Source organism: Pezoporus flaviventris, unplaced genomic scaffold (assembly GCF_033815535.1).
Source record: "Pezoporus flaviventris isolate CSIRO_AGI_PZ_B2104156 unplaced genomic scaffold, CSIRO_AGI_Pfla_v1 ptg000055l, whole genome shotgun sequence".
Taxonomy (NCBI): domain Eukaryota; kingdom Metazoa; phylum Chordata; class Aves; order Psittaciformes; family Psittacidae; genus Pezoporus; species Pezoporus flaviventris.
This window is the reverse complement of record NW_026892603.1, coordinates 5025651-5047062: the sequence shown is the minus strand read 5'-3', so window position 1 is coordinate 5047062 and position 21412 is coordinate 5025651. Positions and strand designations below refer to the sequence as shown.

Genomic DNA, 21412 nt, shown 5'->3' with positions numbered 1-21412 from the left:
TGCCCCAAAGGATGGTGCCTGACTCAAGGTGTGACATTGCTGGGAGACGGCTAATACATGGCTAAAGTTATGTTTTGAAGTGTTCATATGCACTACAGGAAAGTATTCATATTTACTTTTTCTGCAGGAAAATAGCTGTTTTCTGTCTGCTCCTTTCCTGTTTCCCACAACATAGGGAGAATGTGCCCTAATCTGCACTCTTACGGGTGTTACATCATGCAATGTATTACACAGAAGACAGACTACTTAGAAACTTTAATACCTGGAAGTCAAGAAAAGCCAGGATTTTAGGGTGTTCTTGGAATCCTGACCCTGCTGTGAAGCAACATAAAATAATTTATGATTCTGCCCTCCTCAGTCCCTCTACCCCCAGACTCCTCCTTTTCAAGTTAAGTTTGTGTTGAGAAGATTTGTAGGTATGTGCTACCTCCACTGGGATCCCCACAATGGCTAGTGCATGTTCTCTTGAGAGAGTATTGGCAAACTGAAAAAAAAAAAAATCTATGGTTCTGTCCTTTTGATTCCTGTAAAACTTTGCCTATGCTAGGTCACCTTTCCTTCCAGTATCAGCTGTGGACTTCTAGACCTCCAAGAGTAATAGAACAGGAAAATTAAAATATAATTTAAATAAACCATGTTAACACTGTGACTAAAGGATTTAATTGCATTACAGAGGCTCAGATAGCATGAAATGAAAGTAGAAATACATCAAAAATTACTGTTTCACGCAGAAAAATCATAAAAGTGTGTAAGGGTACACAAGGTAATATTTGTTTGGGAACAGATGACAGAGAACTTTATGAGACAGAGCTACAAGGCATGAAAGATATAAAGTGCAATAAAAAAAGAATAAACTCAGCAGGGCTGATAAAAGAAGAAATATACAAATATTAACCCACAAATAACTGACACACCTATTCTTTGTTCTTTCAAAAGTAAAGGATTTTATCTTCAAATTTTAAACCTCTGTGATGATGAAAAAATGAAACAGCCTGATATTAAAATTAAATATCATTTCCTGTATCCAAAGATGAAAATACTATCGGCACAATCTACTTCATCTTTCAATTCATCTTTTCAGAACATATTAGTGTTTTTAATAAAGCTCCAAAGAAAACACATTACAATAGATTTTATTTTGCATTTCTTTAAAGAAACTCATCTACTGATAACTTTCAAGACCCTCTCCTCATTTAAATCTCCAGCTATAAATGTATGCATAATGACCTAATAATATCAAAAGAAAGCACCATCTCCATCTGTGGGCTATTGAATCTAACTGCATCTCCAAACCTCTGAACTTTCTGCCGATGTTCTGAAAGATGGGCTGCTGATGAATACAATAAGTTACAGTACAAAGAACTGTGGTCAAGATAAAAATAGGTCAGATCATATTAACAGTTGTGCTTACCAATGGGGTGGTTTCTCAAGGGTGATTGACTACAACGATGCTATTCAAATCTATAAAGTATGTTTAGAATCATTTGCAGTATTGTGATCTGAGGTCAGTCTGCATACTATTTTGCAAAATATTAAAAGTCCCTTTGATTTATTCCTAATAGCCTTTTTTTAAATCCTCAAGACAGAAAGTTTCCTCCTAGTTACCACATGCCTTTAGTATCTGTAAAAGATACATAATTTAATTTGTCCAGATATTCAACAACTATTTTTTCTTCTTGTTTTTCCTTTTTGCTCAGATGTTCATTGTCTGTCCAAGACTAGTTTTAGTTTTCTTGAATGACCTTTGTAAACTGAAGACTGGATTTCAACTACAGCTTTTAAAGGAATTTAATTGGAAGGTAGGTCATTACATACCATACATGACTAGACAAGAAGGTAGCACTTGTTTATCCTCTAATGAGTCAGGGTCATTAGTTAGACTGCTGTTTACTGCGCAGGCAAGGAAAAAAGGATAATTGAGTCACACAGAAATAAACTTCAATCTTTTCGAGTCTCCTGGAACAAGAAGTAATGACATCTCATTAAATCAACAACTCATTCCTGCACTTACCTATATTAAATTATATATTCATTCACAATACCTATTCTGCTATAGCATCACCTTATCTCCATATTCATATTAAGCCAGATAATTTTATGGTTGTAACATTTGTATCTTTTAAGAGATGGGATAATCAAACCTCATGCTGCAGGCTGTAAAGGAATGGCCATGGGGATTCCCCCCCACTGCTTCAGTCAGTATCACACAGTGAGGTAGGTGCATCCTTCTGTTTCTGCACCATCTGCCATAAGCCACAGCAGGTGGCAAGATACATCATTTACTAGGCATTTAAGCACTCGAGATGCAGCATAATGTCACATTAGGACATACTTTTGGGATGACACCTGGAAACTGAGGGCTGGCAGAAAGAGAGAGACAGAGAGGGGGAAAGGAAAGAAAAAAAAAGATAAAAAAAGAATAAAGAAAAGAAAAAAGGGAAAAGGAAGGGGAAAACAGCACAGGGTTTGCTCCAAAAATCCCTGCCTCAGAAGGATTTAGATGAACAGTGAGCAGGTGGTTGGAAAGAATAAATCCAACCCTAATGCTTTCTGAATTGTGGACATTCCACAGTCATGTAACCTTGTGACCACTTCCATAACACTCCTGACCACAATAACATGGTACTTTCTAATTCATCCATTTTAGCCTTGCGCGGTACAGCTTCTCACTGCCATTGGGAAGTACAGCATTGCTTCCAATATATTCACATTCAAATTGCACTAAAACCACTTTCGGGACACTTTTTTCATGCTTGTGTTAAAGTATCATCATGCTGCATTGAGTTAAACCAGCATTATTTTTCAATTTCTTCTCTTAATCTGGTCATTTGGATTCCAGCAGGCCTAGTCAGACCCTGTAGCTCCTTTGTGACAATTGTGACTCTAGAAAAGTGTACCAGCAGAGAGACAAGGGCCTGCTCCCAAAGAAGCACTAGGTTGATTAGAACAGGAATGAGCGCCTTCCAGGACTATGCAAACAATTCATTGAACAAAGAAGCTTGAAGCCCAGAAAATATCTACTGTCCAGCTCTTGTAACGTAGGATTTCTCTTGAACAAAAGGCATCTGGAGAGGCAAAAAAGCCCAAATTGCCTTATTCTTAACAATCTACAAGATGGAGAATATCCCATTAAGCTCAATGAAGGTCTTAGTTAGCAAGGTTATGCTGCTCACCCATAGAATCATAGAATAGTTAGGGATGGAAAGGAACTTAAGATCATCTAGTTCCAACCTCCCTGCCATGGGCAGGGACACCTCACACTAAACCATGTCACCCAAGGCTCTGTCCAACCCTGGTCTTGAATGCTGCCAGAGATGGAGCATTCACAGCTTCCCTGGGCAATCCATTCCAGTGCCTCACCACCCTCACAGTAAAGAACTTCTTCCCTGTATCCAATCTAAACTTCCCCTGTTTAAGTTTGAACCCATTACCCCTTGTCCTATCACTACAGTCCCTAATGAATAGTCGCTTCCCAGCATCCTTATAGCCCCCCTTCAGATACTGGAAGGCTGCTATGAGGTCTCCACGCAGCCTTCTCTTCTCCAGGCTGAACAGCCCCAACTTTCTCAGCCTAAAATCATAGTTTTGATTTATGGTGTCAGAAAGTAACCTGACATTACTCAGATAATTTGCATCACTTGAATTAGTTTGCCAAGACCAATAATCAAAATTCCTTTTTTGTTTTAGGGCACTTGGTGACCTTTGCTGTTCTACAGGCTGGCATAAAACACAACACCTGTGAGTATAAGCCCATTATTTGCCTGGCTTCAAACCCGATGCCTCAAAACTAGCCTAACAGTTTTGAAACGGATGTGACTGATGAGTTGGAATTGTTAAGACACACAGCAATGACTGAAAGCATTTGAACTTTTATTGTGATAGAAACTGCACTTTTAACCTTGGCAGTGCTGCTGACTTACAATATTAAGAAAAACCTTAAATTTTGTAGGGGAAAGCCGTACAATTTGCTGCACACTGAACTCAGTAATTCAATCTCATTAGACTCATTAATTCGGGTATTATTATGATGAAGTAATGCGCTAAAATGACTGTTCCTACATAATTACCCTTTCCAAATCGTTCTCCTGAAAAACAGGTTCTTACTTAGCAGCTAGATCCAAACAGCAGCCTCCTCCCACTTGATAAAACCTGCACAAGTGCCCTGCATAAGTACAGGAGTGGTATAAACTCTACACGCTTGTCTGCAGGAGCAGCTCGTCCACCAAGTTGCCTTTAGCTAAATCTAGAAATGCTGATTTTAATTCCAGTATCCTATTGTACACAGGAAAAAAGCCAAGAAATCACAGATTCATAGAATGATGTAGGTTGAAAGAGACCTTGAGGATCATTTAGTTCCAATCTTTTGCCACAGGCAGGGACACCTTCCACTAGACCAGGGTGCTGAAAGCCCCATCCAGCCTGGCCTTGAACACTGCCAGGGATGGGGCAGCCACAGCCTCTCTGGGCAACCTGTGCCAGGGCCTCCTAACCCTTACAGTAGAAATGCTTCTTCCTAAGGTCTAATCTAAATCTCTTGCTCTTGTTTCCGACTCTGAGCAGATTATCTGGATGTTTTATGCTCCCTGCCGCTCCTCCCCAGGTTCAAAACCATCAGAGACTGCTCCTGGAAATAGCAGAGTTTGGCTCTAAGCAGCTCATGCAGCTTCTGTGACAATTCTCTTTTAAAAATTATAGATTAGGCAGAACATCCTCATAAAGAAAGCAGGCCAAAGTTCCCCACAAAAGAATAATTGTATTGTTAATATATTAATCACTGAGGTCAGTTTAACCTTTTTACTAACCTATATGTATTTTTTTGAGACTGAATTCATGTTTCTCTGCCTAGAGACTGCTGTTGGCTTGGCAGTGGTCATATGGCAGCCCATATGGTGAAGATGATCCTCTCAAATTCATGTTCCCTATGGTAGCAGGTTACCTCTGGAGAAGCTGAGGGACACAACAGCCGCAGCATTGAGGAAGGGAACTCGGAGTGCTCAGCTGCTTCTGCCTCTACCCTTACCACTTCTCTATGGGGGGTGGACCAAAAACCATAAGCCAGAAGAGCACCTCTAGTGCTCATCTCCTGTGTTCCTGGCTTCCTACCTCCTTACAGCTGAGGCTGGAAGTCCTGCAGCAGCTGACTCCCTCCTGACTTCCTTTCGCATGCCTGCTGGGGGTGCGAATGTAGGAAGTCCCTTTGAAAGGAGTTCCCAGGAACTCCCTTCCTGTTGTAAGGAGCTGGGATCATAGCTACATTATTAAATTCAATGCCATTACGCTAGCAGCTTAAAAATGCAATGAAATCATCTAGGCCATTGTATTTGTCTGAGGCCAGTGAAAAAGGAAAGGAGTGGCATGAGTAGTGCCAAGAAATTAGCATGTTAATGTTATTTTTAATGATAACACTTTAGCTTATTCATAAATGTAGCTAGAAGGAATACTAAGAAAAAGAAAAAGGAAATTTGGCAGCATCCTTTAAATTGGGGTGTCATCACCCAGGCCCACTGCAGGCTCTCCTGCCATCAAGTAAGCAACAGGAACATCCCTTACTGGAGAGCTGGTTTATGGATTTGAGACAGGCAATCTGGAAGCAGAAAAATTGTTAGGGATCAGAAGGACAATTCAGAGACTTTCATTATTTCATTTTGAATTTTGTGATTTTTAGATGCTTATTTGTAACATAAGGAGACCAAAGAGATTTATTTTTTTAAGGATAAGCAACCAGTAACATGAGTTAGTTTCCTATACAGCACTTTTACAATACGGCTTTCTTTCATAACTGTTCCCTTCTCCTTTTGTTCAGATACAACCCTGTCTTCTATAGTTTAAACCTTTGTTTGTGCACTAATGAATCTAACTAGGTGTCAGAGCAGGCTCTAATGAGCATCACTCGCTTTCATTTAACTCTACAGCTTGCTATTACACACTTTAGAAGATCTCTTGGTTTATTCACAGCAATCACTAGATATTCTTTTTCATTAGATAGATACTAGTTTTCCCTGTTGTGCCTTTCATTATTAAGGGAACTATGAAATGTTAATACTGGCCTCAAAACCCAGGGCAAAAAATGGCTGCAATCCTGTTTGAAATGCAATTGCTTGTATTGTCAATGATCTTAAGATCTGAACACAAACAGCTTGAAATTTTCTGCATTTATTTATGAAATAATGAGAGGGAGAAAAATCAAGAAGGTGGCTCTCTATAACCCACTTGTCCAATTTACCTTGTTAACTGGATTTCCTGCAGTTAATTTAAGCAGCAGGACTGCAGTTATAAAAGCATCCATAAACTATTAAGAACTGTCATATTCCCACCCAGGTTCTTAGCTCAGATTTTAAACCCAGAAATGCTTATTACACTTTTAGGAACTTAGCTCTGAATCAGTTTTGAAAGGGTTTTGCCCTATCTGTCTTTGCAAATACTTGACTCTGATGACAGGAGCATTGCAAAGCAGCCCAAAGGAGCCATGTTTTTTGAAGATTTTATTGCTACCATTGATGTCCAGGCCAGATGTTATAAGATTCAAAACATGCTTCAAAGGGAGAAGTCCTGAAAAGAGCTGAATTCCTTTTTGTGCTCATGATACCAGTCAAATTTTTAACTAATTTTATAAGATGTGATGATATCTTGTAATTTTAGAGTTTTTAAGGAATGGATGTAACATTTAATTCTGGAATCCTTTCATTTTTTATTAAAATGTTTCCATGGTAAAAATTTCTTCACGTTTATTCCATAATATTGTAAATGACAGATTTTTAAATAGTTTATAGTTTTAATAGTTTAATAGACTTGATATCAAGCTTCCTTAAAAAAACCCCAAACAAACCAAAACAATTTGTATTTATTCACCTCTAGGTTTAGTAGAAATGTTTAGCTTCTGCTCTGATCAAATATAAAACTGGTATTTAAATAAGTACCACTTCAGACAACCACAAACCTTTCCAGAGTTTACAGAATAACCATTTTTGCAAACTAAGTGTCAGTTTTCATACTATTTTATCTCATATCTGCACCTGATTTAGGGTGACCAGCCTCTAAATTAAGATAAATGTAGTCATTATTTGTATTTAAATTTCATTATTCTGTCACTCCCACACTGAAGACTGAAGAAGATGCATTTAATTTAGGTGACAGTCACATCATCCTTGTACATAATCTGCTACAGATACTGTATCCTAGAACATGCCCTAGAACATTAATCCACCTCAACTTTATTTTACTTTCTAGATTCCTCTAATAAATATTTGGCTGAACAATATTTGTGGTTTATTATGGTGCTTTAGTTCTACTACATAGCCATGCTCTGAGTACAAAGACTCTCAAAAGCACAAGAACCATTTTTATTAGGTTTTTCTCCTGTAATATTAGAGAATCTAAAGGGTAATGATGGAGATTATCTTCAGTTCTGTTTTAACAGCTGTTGAAATAAAGAATAGAAATTCTTTCCATGCTTGACTCATAAGAGACAATCTCTCATTTCACTTCCAGCTATGTGGCCTTACTGGTATAGACAACCACAACTATTCCTGAAACTTTTCTCTTGTGCTTGCCTCAGTGAATATGAGCATAAAATATACTGAGTATCAGTACCCTATAGATAACTATTTGGAATAAATAACCAATGCCTTCTGTTGATTGGACCACCACAAAGATTAAGGACTCAAGGAGAAGGTGTAATACCCGAAGAACCAAATATAACTGGTAAAGCAAAACAATTGTTTATATCCTAGATCATCACAGCTGTGAAGTTTCTCACAGTGGGAATAAGCAGCAGGAAAGGAAATGCTTTGCATACAAGAAATGCAAGAATTAATCTCCATATCTACGAAATATTCCAGAAACACGTAACAACAGATTGGTGGGACCTTGAATGAAGCATTCCCCAGAAAATTCACACTCGTTCAGGGTTAAAAAAGTCAGCAGGTTTCTTAGGTATGCTAAAGAATTGAAAAGATCGTCAGTAAAACCTCTCTCCAACTCACACACAAAATGTTCTTTTCTGTTTGTTTTGACATCAATATCTGATCTAAGATTACCTTTCATTCAGATGACTATTCAGTTCTTAAAAGTTCTTAAGATTTCTTAACTTACATAAATAACAACTTTCCACTTGGGTGGAAAAAGCCTCATACCATAGAAGCACCTGCTGACAGGAGGTTTGAGCATCCTTTTGCCAAAGCCAGACATCATGAATATCTCTGGAAAGCTTCCCTTTACAGCCTTCCTTCAGTTTTCTGTTCCTCTTTTTAAGCCTAATATCTATTCTATTCAAAAACCCTTGTCCAATTCATTTGTAATGAAAAAATAATTTCATTTCAGAGTAAAAAAGAGTAAGTATATTACAGGCTAGGAAGAAATTAGGAAAGAAAATACACTTGACTGATGAAGAATTGGTTATCTATATACTCTTTAACAGATAGTCTGAGTAAAGATTCTGGGGTCAAGTTATGGCACATCTAAAACTGAAGAAACTAAGAAGTCTCTTCTAATGTTTAGTCTTGTTGTTTTGGTTGGACTTTTTACCTGAAGATGACTTCAGAATTAGAAAGCAACTTGGCAATTTCTGTACTTCCATCTTGTATACTACAGTGTAATAACTTGTTTGTTTCACATAAAACTGCTGAGTATCGGAAGACTCCATGTCTTTCACTGAGTTTTCCATTATCTCCATTCAATTTCTCTGTATTTTTCCCCTATAATAGCAATTACACTATTTTTTTCCCTGATAGCATGATTAGAAGCTAATTACTTTTTTCAGCTATACAAAAAAATGTCCCCAGAATGTTCCTTTCATATTGTCCATGCGTATATTTTGTTAGTGAAGCACAATGCCAAAAATGTATGATAGATTCAATATGTGATAGATTCAATGTATGATAGATCCTTGTCTCTAAATTAGAGAGACATCAATTTGATAGGTGGACAATATGTGATAGATTCAATGTATGATAGATCCTTGTCTCTAAATTAGAGAGACATCAATTTGATAGGTGGACCACTCAGTGGATAAAGAACTGGCTGGATGGCCGCATGCAAAGAGTTGTGGTCAATGGCTCAATGTCCGTCTGGGGACCAGTAATGAGTGGTGTCCCTCAGGGATCGGTGTTGGGACCGGTCTTGTTCAACATCTTCGTCGCTGACATGGACAGTGGGATTGAGTGTGCCCTCAGCAAGTTTGCCGATGACACCAAGCTGTGTGGTTTGGTTGATACGCTGGAGGGAAGGAATGCCATCCAGAGGGACCTCGACACTCTTGAGAGGTGGGCTGATGCCAACCTCATGAAGTTTAACCATGCCAAGTGCAAGGTCCTACACCTGGGTCAGAGCAATCCCAGGCACAGCTACAGGTTGGGCAGAGAAGAGATTCAGAGCAGCCCTGCGGAGAAGGACTTGGGGGTGCTGGTTAATGAGAAAATGAACATGAGCCGGCTTCAGTGTTTGCTCGCAGCCCAGAAAGCCAACCGTATCCTGGGCTGCATCAAAAGGAGTGTGACCAGCAGGTCGAAGGAGGTGATCCTGCCCCTCTACTCTGCTCTCCTGAGAACTCACCTGGAGTATTGTGTGCAGTTCTGGTGTCCTCAGCATAAAAAGGACATGGAACTGTTGGAACAAGTCCAGAGGAGAGCCACGAGGATGATGAGGGGACTGGAGCACCTCCCATATGAAGACAGGCTGAGAAAGTTGGGGCTGTTCAGCCTGAAGAAGAGAAGGCTGCATGGAGACCTCATAGCAGCCTTCCAGTATCTGAAGGGGGCCTATAAGGATGCTGGGGAGGGACTCTTCATTAGGGACTCTAGTGATAGGACAAGGGATAACAGGTTCAAACTTAAACATGGGAAGCTTAGACTGGGCATAAGGAAGAAGTTCTTTACTGTTAGGTGGTGAGGCACTGGAATGTGTTGCCCAGGGAGGTTGTGAATGCTCCACCCCTGGCAGTGTTCAAGGCCAGGTTGGACAGAGCCTTGGGTAGCAGGGTTTGGTGTGAGGTGTCCCTGCCCATGGCAGGGGGGTTGGAACTAGATGATCTTAAGTTCCTTTCCAACCCTAACTATTCTATGATTCTATGACTCAAGGTATCATAGATTCTTGCGAATTGTACTCAGTGTAGTTTATCTTTACAGGGAGCAGGGACTATCACATCTTTCCTGTGATAAATTACAAAGCAAAACTCAAAGAACTATAAAGAATACTAAAGAACAAATACTAAAATCAATCCACATAGTGTCACCTTACTGAGAGCACCAGTAGTTTTGAAAAACTTTAGCAGCATAATTTCAAATTTAAAATAAAGCTGTAAATGTTAAATCACCTTAATTATTCCAGAAAATTATTCATTTCTAATTTACATTAGCATGCTAATAAATCAAATTTGTCACCACCACCCCCCCCCCCAACCACTTTCACATATTAATTGCTAGTTTGCCCTTGGGCTCCTTTGCCTTAGGAAGGATTGGAGTTTGCATTTTAGTTTAAATGCAGAATGCCAACATTAAAGTGTCTTATCCATCCCATTGGAGTGGGTACTTAAAGACAGATAGAAAAAATATTCTTTATTGTATACAGAAAGTGTAGCATCTTGATTGAAAATATCATTAAAGTTTCTTTGAACTATAAAGAATTAAAAATAAAATTAAATAGACAAATGTTTAGTGTATTACCTATTTCCTTCCTTTCACCACACTTTTATCTTCATCTATGCCCTCTTACTCTGTTTGCCCTGTGCTGAGGGAAAAGATCAGTGGATCAATGCAGAACAGTAGAAAAGCACTCTTAGCAAACTAAGATGATGGTGCTGCAAGCACTCTTATTTTAAATAGATGCTGAGATTTTGATCATGATAACTCTGCTATTCCCCCTCCCCCAAGTCAGTTGCATAAGTCTAATGTAACTACAAAACAGCCTAATTACTGCATGCCTAAATTACTACTATCAAAAGAAAGTCTCCCTCCAGACAGAGCCACACAAGCATAACAAACCTGTCTTTGTCCTCCCACATATTGTCACTCACCCTGCCACACAGAATCCATCACACCTCAGGAGTTAGCCACTATTAGCATTCAAAGGTAAAATAACCAGTCTGGTAAAGGAAAGGGTGGGAGGGGAGAGATAAATCACCCACAGGCTTACACCTGTAATCTAAGCCCTTTTCTGCAGGTGGTGGTGTACACCAGGGGGCTAACATCTAATTAGACTTTCTGCTTATTTAGCGAGCAGCGTCCTAGACTCAGTGGTAACAGTGTTTAATTTTTCTCCTTCTTAGTAGCTGGTGCAGTGCTGTGCTTCCAACTTTAGTCTGAGAACAGTGGTGATAACACACCAATGTTTTTGGTTGTTGCTAAATAATGCTTAGCTGATCAAGGACTTTGTCTCATGCTCTGCCAGTGAGGAGGAGCACAAGAAGCTTGGAGGAAGCAGAGACAGGACACCTGACCCAAGCTAGCCAAAGGAGCTTTATACCACAGCACGTCATGCCCAGTATATAAACTGGGGGGAGTCACTTAGAAGGTGGAGATTGCTGTTTAGGTTAGCTGGTGGTGGGCAATTGTATTGTGCATCACTTATGTTTATTGGTGTTTTTTTTTCCTCCTTCTCTTTTCAGTTTTATATTCTCTCTCCTTGTTATTTCCCTTATTGTTATTATTATTAGTGGTAGTTCTGTATTATACTTTACTGAGTTGTTCTTATCTCAACCTGTGGGATTTACATTTTTATTTTCCTCCCCATCCCACTGGCAGTGTCTGCGGGAAAGGGGGAAGTGAAAGAGCAGCTGTATGGTTATGAGTTACTAGCTGGGCTTAAATCACGACAGAGGGTTAAAATGAAACAAGGTTTGTAATTTAACTAAATTGCATGTTTAAAATAGTATTTGTTCTCAGAGGAATAAACTGGAGGGTAGAAGTCACTTACTGGGCCTTCAGGGAGGAAAGGCCACACACATGCAAAAAATGGCTTTTTAGGTCTAAGGTCAGTTATACTTCGCATGTGAGGAAAACTGGTTGAACATAAGAGAATCTAAAAGCCTCTTTCAGAACAGTGAGAAACCTATGGCATGCTAACTCAGGCCAGAGGACAACATCAGTGAATTAGACCATGAAAATATTCAAGCATTAATTTAGTTCAATTATCTTCACTATGTGTTTCATGATAATGTATAGTAAAGGAATAGTACCTATAGACTGACTTTCAATTGAATTTTAAAAAAAGTATATAAAAAATAGAATTATTAGAAATTTTTTTTTAAAAGAAATGGGCCAATTAAGAGGTCAAATCCTGTTTCATCATTCAGACTGTGGATAAACTGTGGCTAATATGAAACATTACTCATTTACCAATGCAAAATGAGTTGTTGGTCTCAGGCCAGGTCCTGACAGACAGGTATGTACTGCACAAAACCATCTGTAGTAATTGCTCCCCTGAGCCCTGATCTTGCAGATGTCTGCACAGGTTTATGCACATAAGCAGTGTCACTGACTCAAAGACTTTCTGTATTTAGTCTTGTATTCACAGGAACACCTCATATTCATGCAGATCAGTACATGTGTCAGCATTTGCAGTGTCAGAATACAGGCTGACAGCCTTGGCAGAATTGTCAGAAATGGAAGGAAGATAAAAATTATACTAACCGTTCACCTCTGTGTATGGGACATCTGATTCTTAATGGAGGAGCACTGATGAGTCTGTGTCTGGCTGCAGCCTGCCAGTGCACCATCCCTCTTCTGTGGATGAAATGTGGAGGATGTCTTTATGCTTTAAAACCAGATTATGTAAATTCTTATTTTTATTAAAAAAAGTTTATAAAACTATGAAGATTTTTCTGATTATAAAGGCTACATTTAAAAAAGTGAATTGTCCAATGCAAGTTTTAATGTTTCGTCTCACCACACTGTTGCTCTCCTTTCCAAGACGTGACAGAAGCATTTACCATTTCATTAACTCATGAAGACTGTAATAAAGATGCCTCTTATCGAAGTCAGGTTGAGTGATAAATGAAAACTCCACACATATGTATGAATAATGATTAATGTCCATTATAGCAATGAACAGATTGCATTGCTCTGTGCAAGCCACAGGAACAAAAGGACCATTTTGACACCGTATCTGTGTGTATATGAACAGACGGAAGTTCATGTAAATGATCCTTGGGAGAATTACAGCATATTCTACTACAACTGTTCTGCTTTTGTATTTCATAGGAAGTCAGCTAGATCATACCAACTACAACCTCTGGGCAAATGAGAGAAGGTTGTGCCTTGCTAGTGTTAAAACAACAGTATTACTGCCAGATGTTTTGTTCTTTCCTTCTGCATATGGACATCTCTAAAAAAATTACACTGATGTAGTCAAAAAATGAAAGAACGATATTTAAAAAGAAACCTCTTACACAGCTCTCAAAAAGGTCTAAAGCTGTAATTCTCCATGGAAACATTTCTTCAAAGTCAAACACTTTTACATTAGAAGTTCTTTATATTGTGTGTCAGATTCTCATATCCTGCTGCAGAAACAAACCCACCTTTTTGACAACTATCTAGTTACAGTATCACAGTATCACACAGTATCACAGTATGCTAGAGATTGGAAGGGACCTCGAAAGATCATCTAGTCCAATCCCCCTGCCGGAACAGGAACACCTAGATAATGTTACACAGGAATGTGTCCAGGCGGGTTTTGAATGTCTCCAGGGAAGGAGACTCCACAACCTCCCTGGGCAGCCTGTTCCAGTGTTCCGTCACCCTCACTGAGAAGAAGTTTCTTCTCAAGTCTAAGTGGAACCTCTTGTGTTCCAGTTTGTACCCATTACCCCTTGTCCTGTCATTGTTTGCCACTGAGTAGAGCCTGGCTCCGTCCTCGTGACACTCCCCCTTTATATATTTATATACACTAATAAGGTCACCCCTCAGTCTCCTCTTCTCCAAACTATAGAGACCCAGCTCCCTCAGTCTTTCCTCATAAGGGAGATGCTCCACTCCCTTAATCATCTTTGTTGCCCTGCGCTGGACTCTCTCCAGCAGCTCCCTGTCCTTCTTGAACTGAGGGGCCCAGAACTGGACACAATATTCCAGATGGGGTCTCACCAGGGCAGAGTAGAGGGGAAGGAGGACCTCTCTCGTCCTACTAACCACCCCCCTTCTAATACACCCCAGGATGCCATTGGCCCTCTTGGCCACAAGGGCACAGTGTTGGCTCATGGTCATCCTGTCGTCCACTAGGACCCCCAGGTCCCTCTCCCCTACACTGCTCTCTAACAGGTCGTTCCCCAACCTATACTGGAACCTGGGGTTGTTCCTGCCCAGATGCAGGACTCTACACCTTCCCTTGTTATATTTCATCAAGTTACTCCCTGCCCAACTCTCCAGCCTGTCCAGGTCTCGCTGGATGGCAGCACAGCCTTCTGGCGTATCAGCCACTCCTCCCAGCTTTGTGTCATCAGCAAACTTGCTGATAGTACACTCAATTCCCTCATCTAAATCGTTGATGAATATATTAAATAATACTGGTCCCAGTACTGACCCTTGAGGCACTCCACTAGATACAGGCCTCCAACTAGACTCAGCCCCATAGACTACAACTCTCTGGCTTCTCTCCTTCAGCCAGTTCGCAGTCCACCTCACTACCTGATCATCCAGACCACACTTGCTCAATTTAGCTGTGAGGATGCTGTGGGAGACTGTGTCAAATGCTTTGCTGAAGTCAAGGTAGACCACATCCACCGCTCTGCCATCATCCATCCACCGTGTTATTTCCTCATAAAAGGCTAAGAGATTGGTCAAGCATGATTTCCCCTTGGTGAAGCCATGTTGACTGCCCCTCATAACCCTCTTATCCTTGATATGCCTTAAGATGGCACCAAGGATAAGGCGTTCCATCACTTTCCCAGGAATGGAGGTGAGGCTGACCGGTCTATAGTTACCCGGGTCCTCCTTCTTGCCCTTTTTGAAGACTGGAGTGACATTTGCTTTCCTCCAGTCCTCAGGCACCTCTCCCGTTTCCCAAGACTTGGTAAAGATGATGGAGAGTGGTCTAGCAATGACTTCCGCCAGTTCCCTCAGCACCCGCGGGTGCATCCCATCTGGGCCCATGGATTTATGGATGTCCAGATTGCTCAACTGGTCTCTAACCCATTCCTCATCGACTAAGGCAAACCGCTCCGTTGACCTGACTTCATCTAAGGTCTCAGGGGTACAGGGCTCTTCAGGACTGCCTGCAGCAGAGTAGACAGAGACAAAGAAGGCATTCAGTAACTCTGCCATCTCTGTATCTTCTGTCACCAGGGCACCCATCCCGTTCATCAGTGGGCCTACATTGCCTCTGGTGTTAGTTTTGTCTGCCATGTATTTAAAAAAGCTCTTTTTGCTGTCCTTGACCCTTCTCGCCAGGTTTAATTCTAAGGAGGCCTTAGTCCTCCTAGCTGCCTTCCTACATCCTCTAGCAGCAGCCTTATATTCCTCCCAAGTGGCCAGCCCCTCCTTCCATGACCTGTAAACTCTCCTCTTCCACTTGAGCATACCCAGCAATTCCCTATTTAGCCACGCAGGTCTCCTGGCCCTCTTCCTTGACTTCCTACGTGTCGGGATGCTCTGATCTTGAGCTCGGAAAAAGCAATCCTTGAATGCCAACCAGCTATCTTGGGCCCCTTTACCTTCAAACAGCCTTGCCCATGGGATTTCCCCTAGCAATTGCTTGAAAAGTCCAAAGTTTGCCCTGCTAAAGTCCAGGGTTGCAATTCTACTTGCTATTCTACTGGTCCTACCACACAAGATCCTGAATTCCACCATCTCGTGGTCGCTGGTCGCTGGTCAAGGCAGCCCTCAACCCTTACTGCTTCGACCAGACCCTCCTTGTTAGTGAGGATGAGATCCAGCAGCGCTCCTTTCCTGGTCGGCTCATCCACCATTTGCATGAGGAAGTTATCATCCATACACTGGAGGAACCTCCTGGACTGCGGCTGGGTTGCTGAGTGGTCCTTCCAGCAAACATCAGGGAAGTTAAAATCCCCCACGACGACCACGGCCTGTGACTGTGAGGCCGCCCTCAGCTGCCTGTAGAAGGCCTCGTCAACTTCCTCACCCTGATCTGGTGGTCTGTAACAGACACCCACAACAGTATCCCCCCTGCCAGCCTGCCCCTTAATTCTCACCCACAGACTCTCAACTCGCTCGTCATCTGTCCCTGGACAGAACTCGGTGCATTGTAGTTGCTCCCGCACATAAAGAGCAACCCCACCACCCTTCCTGGCTGGCCTGTCTTTTCTGAAAAGGACATAGCCCTCCATGACTATATTCCAGTCATGTGAGCTGTCCCACCACGTCTCTGTAATTGCCACCAGATCCTAGTCTCCTGACAGGTTTCCAACTCCTCCTGCTTATTTCCCATGCTGCGCGCACTGGTGTACAGACATTTCAGGGAGCGAGCTGAGCACACCGATTTCACCCTAGGATTATAGGAGGCCTCCCAGTCTTCATCAGTTCTGGAGTGCTGCCCCACTGGGGCAAGCCCAGCTACAACCCCATCCCCCTTCTAATCTAGTTTAAAGCTCTCCAAATGAGCCCTGCTAATTCGTGCCCCAGCACCCTTTTGCCTCTGTGAGATAAACCTTTCCCACTTGTCATTGTCCAGACTGGTGCCCTATAAAACCAGCTGCTATCAAAGAATCCAAAGCCCTGCCTGCAGCACCAGTCTCGAAGCCGATTGTTTATGAACTGAATCTTCCCATTCCTTCCCACATCATCAGTGGAAGATGGAAGGAGTGAGGAGAAGATCACTTGAGCCCCAGACTCTTTCACCATCCGCCCCAAGGCCCTGTAGTCTTTCTTCATCCCCCTCAGACTGCGGGAAGCAGCTTCCCCCTCACTTGTCTGGAAGACCAGCAGCGGGTAGTAGTCTGTCGGGTGCACCAGGTTGGGGAGCGCCCTGGTGATATCCCTGATCCGGGCTCCAGGCAGACTACACACTTCCCTATGATGAGGGTCAACTCTGCATATCGGGCCCTCTGTTCCCCTCAGAAGGGAATCGCCTACTACAATGACCCTTCTTTCTTTCTTATCAGAGGCAGTCTTAAGGTGCAAAGTTGACCGCCTTTTCCTATGTGGCCTTGTAGGCTGGCCTTGCACCACATTCTCACCAACCTCTCCTTCAAGATCCAGGGCCTCAAACCTATTACGGAGGGAGTATTAAAAAAAAAAAAAAAAGGATTTTCTTAAAATTTTAGCTCTTTTAAGAGTACCTGAAAGAAAAATTTGCAAAATCTGTGATGTTATGTGTGATTTCAACATTTTAACATGACTGCTTTATGTAGAGCGGCCCAGATACACTTTCATCAAGTCTGTCAGTGACTTCTTGCTTTACGTGTATTCAAGCTATGTGTGATATAGCCATGCAAATACTTAAAAAAACCCAAACCTGTATGGGGCCAGACTAAATGTTCCTTTAGTCTATAACCTGTCCCTAATAGTGGCTGAAGAGGGAACATATAGAGGGAAATGTAGAACATATGGTGGCAATTACCCAGTATACACACCCATTTGGCAGAGTCCTACAGCAAAGGACTTCCTCAACCGGAAAGAGTGGATTTGTAAACAGCTTGTAAATCAGACTACAGGCAAATGACATTTGGTACTGATGTACTTCTACAAAGGCTTCTCACTGGAATAATCCCTTTGAGGTCGTAAACACCATCATGGACCACTGCAACACTTCTTTACCCGAGAGCATAAAATCAGAACAGCTTAAAGGTGCACAAACTGTTCCTTCTGAAATCTCAATGTAAATTTACTCCATGCATACAATTGTTGATGGATTTTTCTTCAGTGAATGTGTTGAACTGTTTCTGTACCTGTGTAAACTTCTGGCATCCCTAAAAATCTATACAAATTATTTTCTCAGAGTAATTTCTACTTTGCAATGAAACACCTTTTTCTATTTGTTTTTAACTTATCACTTGACAATTTCATTTCTTAGTTATATGGAATAATCATTACTTTCCTATTTATCATTACCATGTTACTCATAATTTATATACCACTACTACCCAGCTGTCTTTTTCTAAGGCTAAGGAGTCCTACCCTGCTTAGTTGCTTCTCATATATCTTTCAACAGACTCACTGCTCTTTTCTTCACCCTTTCTAGTTAATATATTAATGTGTCGATTTTTTTTTAGCTGGTGTAATATTACTGATTTTAATTATTGCCTGCTTGTATCTATGATTTTGACCTTTGAATTTTCTTGAAGAGGCAACTTTAGTTGGTGTCATATTACTGATTTTAATTATTGGCTGATCCTATGTATGATTTTGACCTTTGAATTTTCTTGAAGAGGCAACATTATATTTTATGTTTACATATTCAGAGTAGGATGAGTGAAAACCCCAAGCATTTGTACTCCCAAGATCAAAAAAAAACAAAACTCGCAGAGATGAACTCTGATGAACTGCGTAGCATGAGTCATACTGCAATGAAAAAAAGATCAGATGATGCATGTGCTTCTTTCCTAGATGCAAAAATAAGTCTCTCATCTTAATCACATGATAATTTATGATTCAGTTTTGAGTGGAACTTGTGTTTTTATTCTTCCATGTTTTGTACGTGTTCACAGCATTTTGCTGATTGTGTCAGAAAGTAGGGCTATCCCTTGAGAGACAGACACATTGCACAAGCCACCAAATGATGAACCAAGTATTTTGGTTTAGCTTCCCTTTTGATTGAATTTAGAGAAATTGCTGTTTTGAGGACTCAGCTGTCTGGCTGATCTGTAACATCATTACTGACTCTTCAGCATGCTGGGCCTTGCAACCTGGGCAGTGGAGTCCAGCATCCCACTACAGAAGCACAAAACAGCACAATTCAGTAATGCATTAACAGAAATGCAGAACATAGCATTTACATGGCATGATCTCAGACACAATGTGTCAAGTTTTCTGATATATAAAATATCTAACATGTCTGCTGAAATGAGTGTGTTTTTTCCACTGTGATGGCAATACAGTTAAAGAAAATTCATAAAACACCATGAATATTGCAATTAATAAAAATAGCAATAATAATAATTATTTCACTAATTATGAAGACATTTATTAGAAGTCATTTAAGAAAATCAAGGCATGGGGAAGGACAGCGTTAGCAAGAGAAAACATAGCACGTTTGAAATTATAGAAAAAAAGTCAGCAAAAATTGGTGATTCTCTGGTTCCTCTGTAGCATATTGGAGATTGTCCCTTGGCTTGCACAGGATCAGAAATTCATCCAGTGAAACTAAGAAAAACTTGAGAAATGCATAAAACATCCACACCACTGCATGAGAGCTTTGGAATTTTAGAGGACAGGTTTATCCTCCTTCAAACTGTTCTGGTTTTATGCCCTTAGGGACAGATGGGTTATAGTGATCTAAGACGGCATTTGCAATATCAAAGTGATTTATTCCATTAAGAAACATTAAGAAGTACATCAGTAAAAAAATTCATAGCCTTTGAGTTACAGCTGTAACTAAATAAAATACTAAATAAAATCCACAGAAATGGGATAAAACCTAGTCTGAAATTAACTATCTATCTTCTGTTTACTGAACATGAAAGAGGCACACGTTTATTAGGAGGTTCACACAAAGTGTAACCACTGTTCTTGTGCTTTCATTATAACACTTTCTTATTATGTCCCTTTAGAAATGAAAACACATTTTTAAATGTCTTTTTTGACAAAGACTCTTTTATGTGAGCAGCCTCTCATTATTTGCGAAGTTAACATCAGCAAACTTGAGTTGTATTTTACCAGCACCTTTATTGATAGCTGCAATTAGGCTTGGCAGTGTGATACCTTGTTGTCTCATCCCCTATCGGCCAAAATTAAAAAGATCTCTGGTGGCAATTGCCTTCTGGAACTTGTTTAATCTCTCTGTTCTCTGCCTCTCATCTGCTAAAGTATTTTCTTCAGTAGAAGACTGATCTGCCAGCTAACAACACAATCACTGTATAAATGAATATTTGATGCCAAGCATTAATTTGGGAGGTCATTAGTAGAAGCTGCAAATAGTACTGAATCAAGTAACTGGATGTCCTGAGAAATTATGAATAGTATTAGACAGAAATAGACCAGTTAAGATGCAATTCTTTCCATGTATGTGATAATTTATCAAGGGTTACACTTGGAGAGTATATTTTCATCAAAAGCATTGGACATATTTTTAACATACGTCACTACAATATAGGGAAACCAAACAAATAAAAGAAAAAAAAATCTGTATTTTCACTTTTCATATTTCTGTCTTTTGTACACTTTGCAATACAGTGTGAAATTACCCCTATACAGTTTTGCTGATGGCTAATCACATCTTCTGTTTGAGCAGCAACATCAATTCATTAGGAAAAAAAAAATTTAATAATTTATTCTTTTATTAGGATAGACCCTAAAAAAATCTTCATCAAAGTTTGGTCCCCTCTGTATTAATCACTGTATTCTCACTCATACAGAGGTAAAAAAAGTATGTACATGATCTTCCCCAAATTCTGAATAAGTTCATTTATAAGTAATGGAAACTGATTGCATTTTATCATAGCATAGCATTTTATCTCTATTTTATTCTTCATTATAATAAGGCCTTTGTAACAAATTGTAAACAACATTTCCATAATCCCATGCATTTATGCTCAGGCTCAGCTTTGTTATATCTGATCTGGAGAACTGCTGGGTAAGTGCTTTATTATCAGACCATGATTTGCATGTTTTCTGTATTCATGGTGCATGGCCATAAGTAAAAGTTAACCTATGTGCCTGATGCTTTTAAACTCTCAGCCTGGAGTTAAACTGATGCAGGTTAAGTAACTTTATAGGCCTCTAAATTATAAACAAATACAGAGTAAGAACTGGCACTAATCTAGCAAGAAAGCAGAATAAGGAGGCAAAGAAATTTAGCAGGAGGACTTTCCCCTAAAAGACTGAATTTTGACTGCTGTTGTCTATTTTATTGCTCTTCTACTGCACTTAGGTAAAGTAAAAGCACTAAATAATATGTGGGTTAATATGAGTCAGAATCATACAATTAAGCAACAGGGAACTTTGAGATAGGCAATTTAAGACTGATGAGCAGGGTGTGAGCAAGTGCTGACTGTGCACCCTGACCTGGAATACAGAACAGGTTAATTTCTGCAGCAGTCCAGCTGGGTTGCAATTAACTAGTCCAAAGACATGAGCAAAGCCATCTTACTGATGATCCAGATGAATTCCAGCAGAATTTACTAGATCAGGCACAGTACGATTCTATGATTCTATGTGGCACACAGATGACCACTTAACGTGCTGCAACTCCTTGGGATCCCTCTTTCTAAGAGAATACATGAGTTCAACTCCAGAGCAGACCAAAACTGGTTTTGCACCCTGCCAGTAAACCTGCTGGAACCAAATGCATTCAGAATGCAATACAGAACTCC

At 40.4% G+C, this 21412-nt stretch overlaps 1 long non-coding RNA gene across 2 annotated transcripts in view; it reads right to left on the bottom strand.

Moving 5' to 3' along the window:
• Positions 1 to 516: 516 nt before the first annotated feature.
• LOC133277443 (uncharacterized) overlaps positions 517 to 21412 on the bottom strand; it is a 36815-nt gene continuing 15919 nt past the window's right edge. For both annotated transcript variants that reach the window (XR_009746209.1, XR_009746208.1), the window contains exon 3: positions 517 to 586. This is a non-coding gene — a long non-coding RNA (uncharacterized LOC133277443). The remainder of the gene's footprint in view (positions 587 to 21412) is intronic.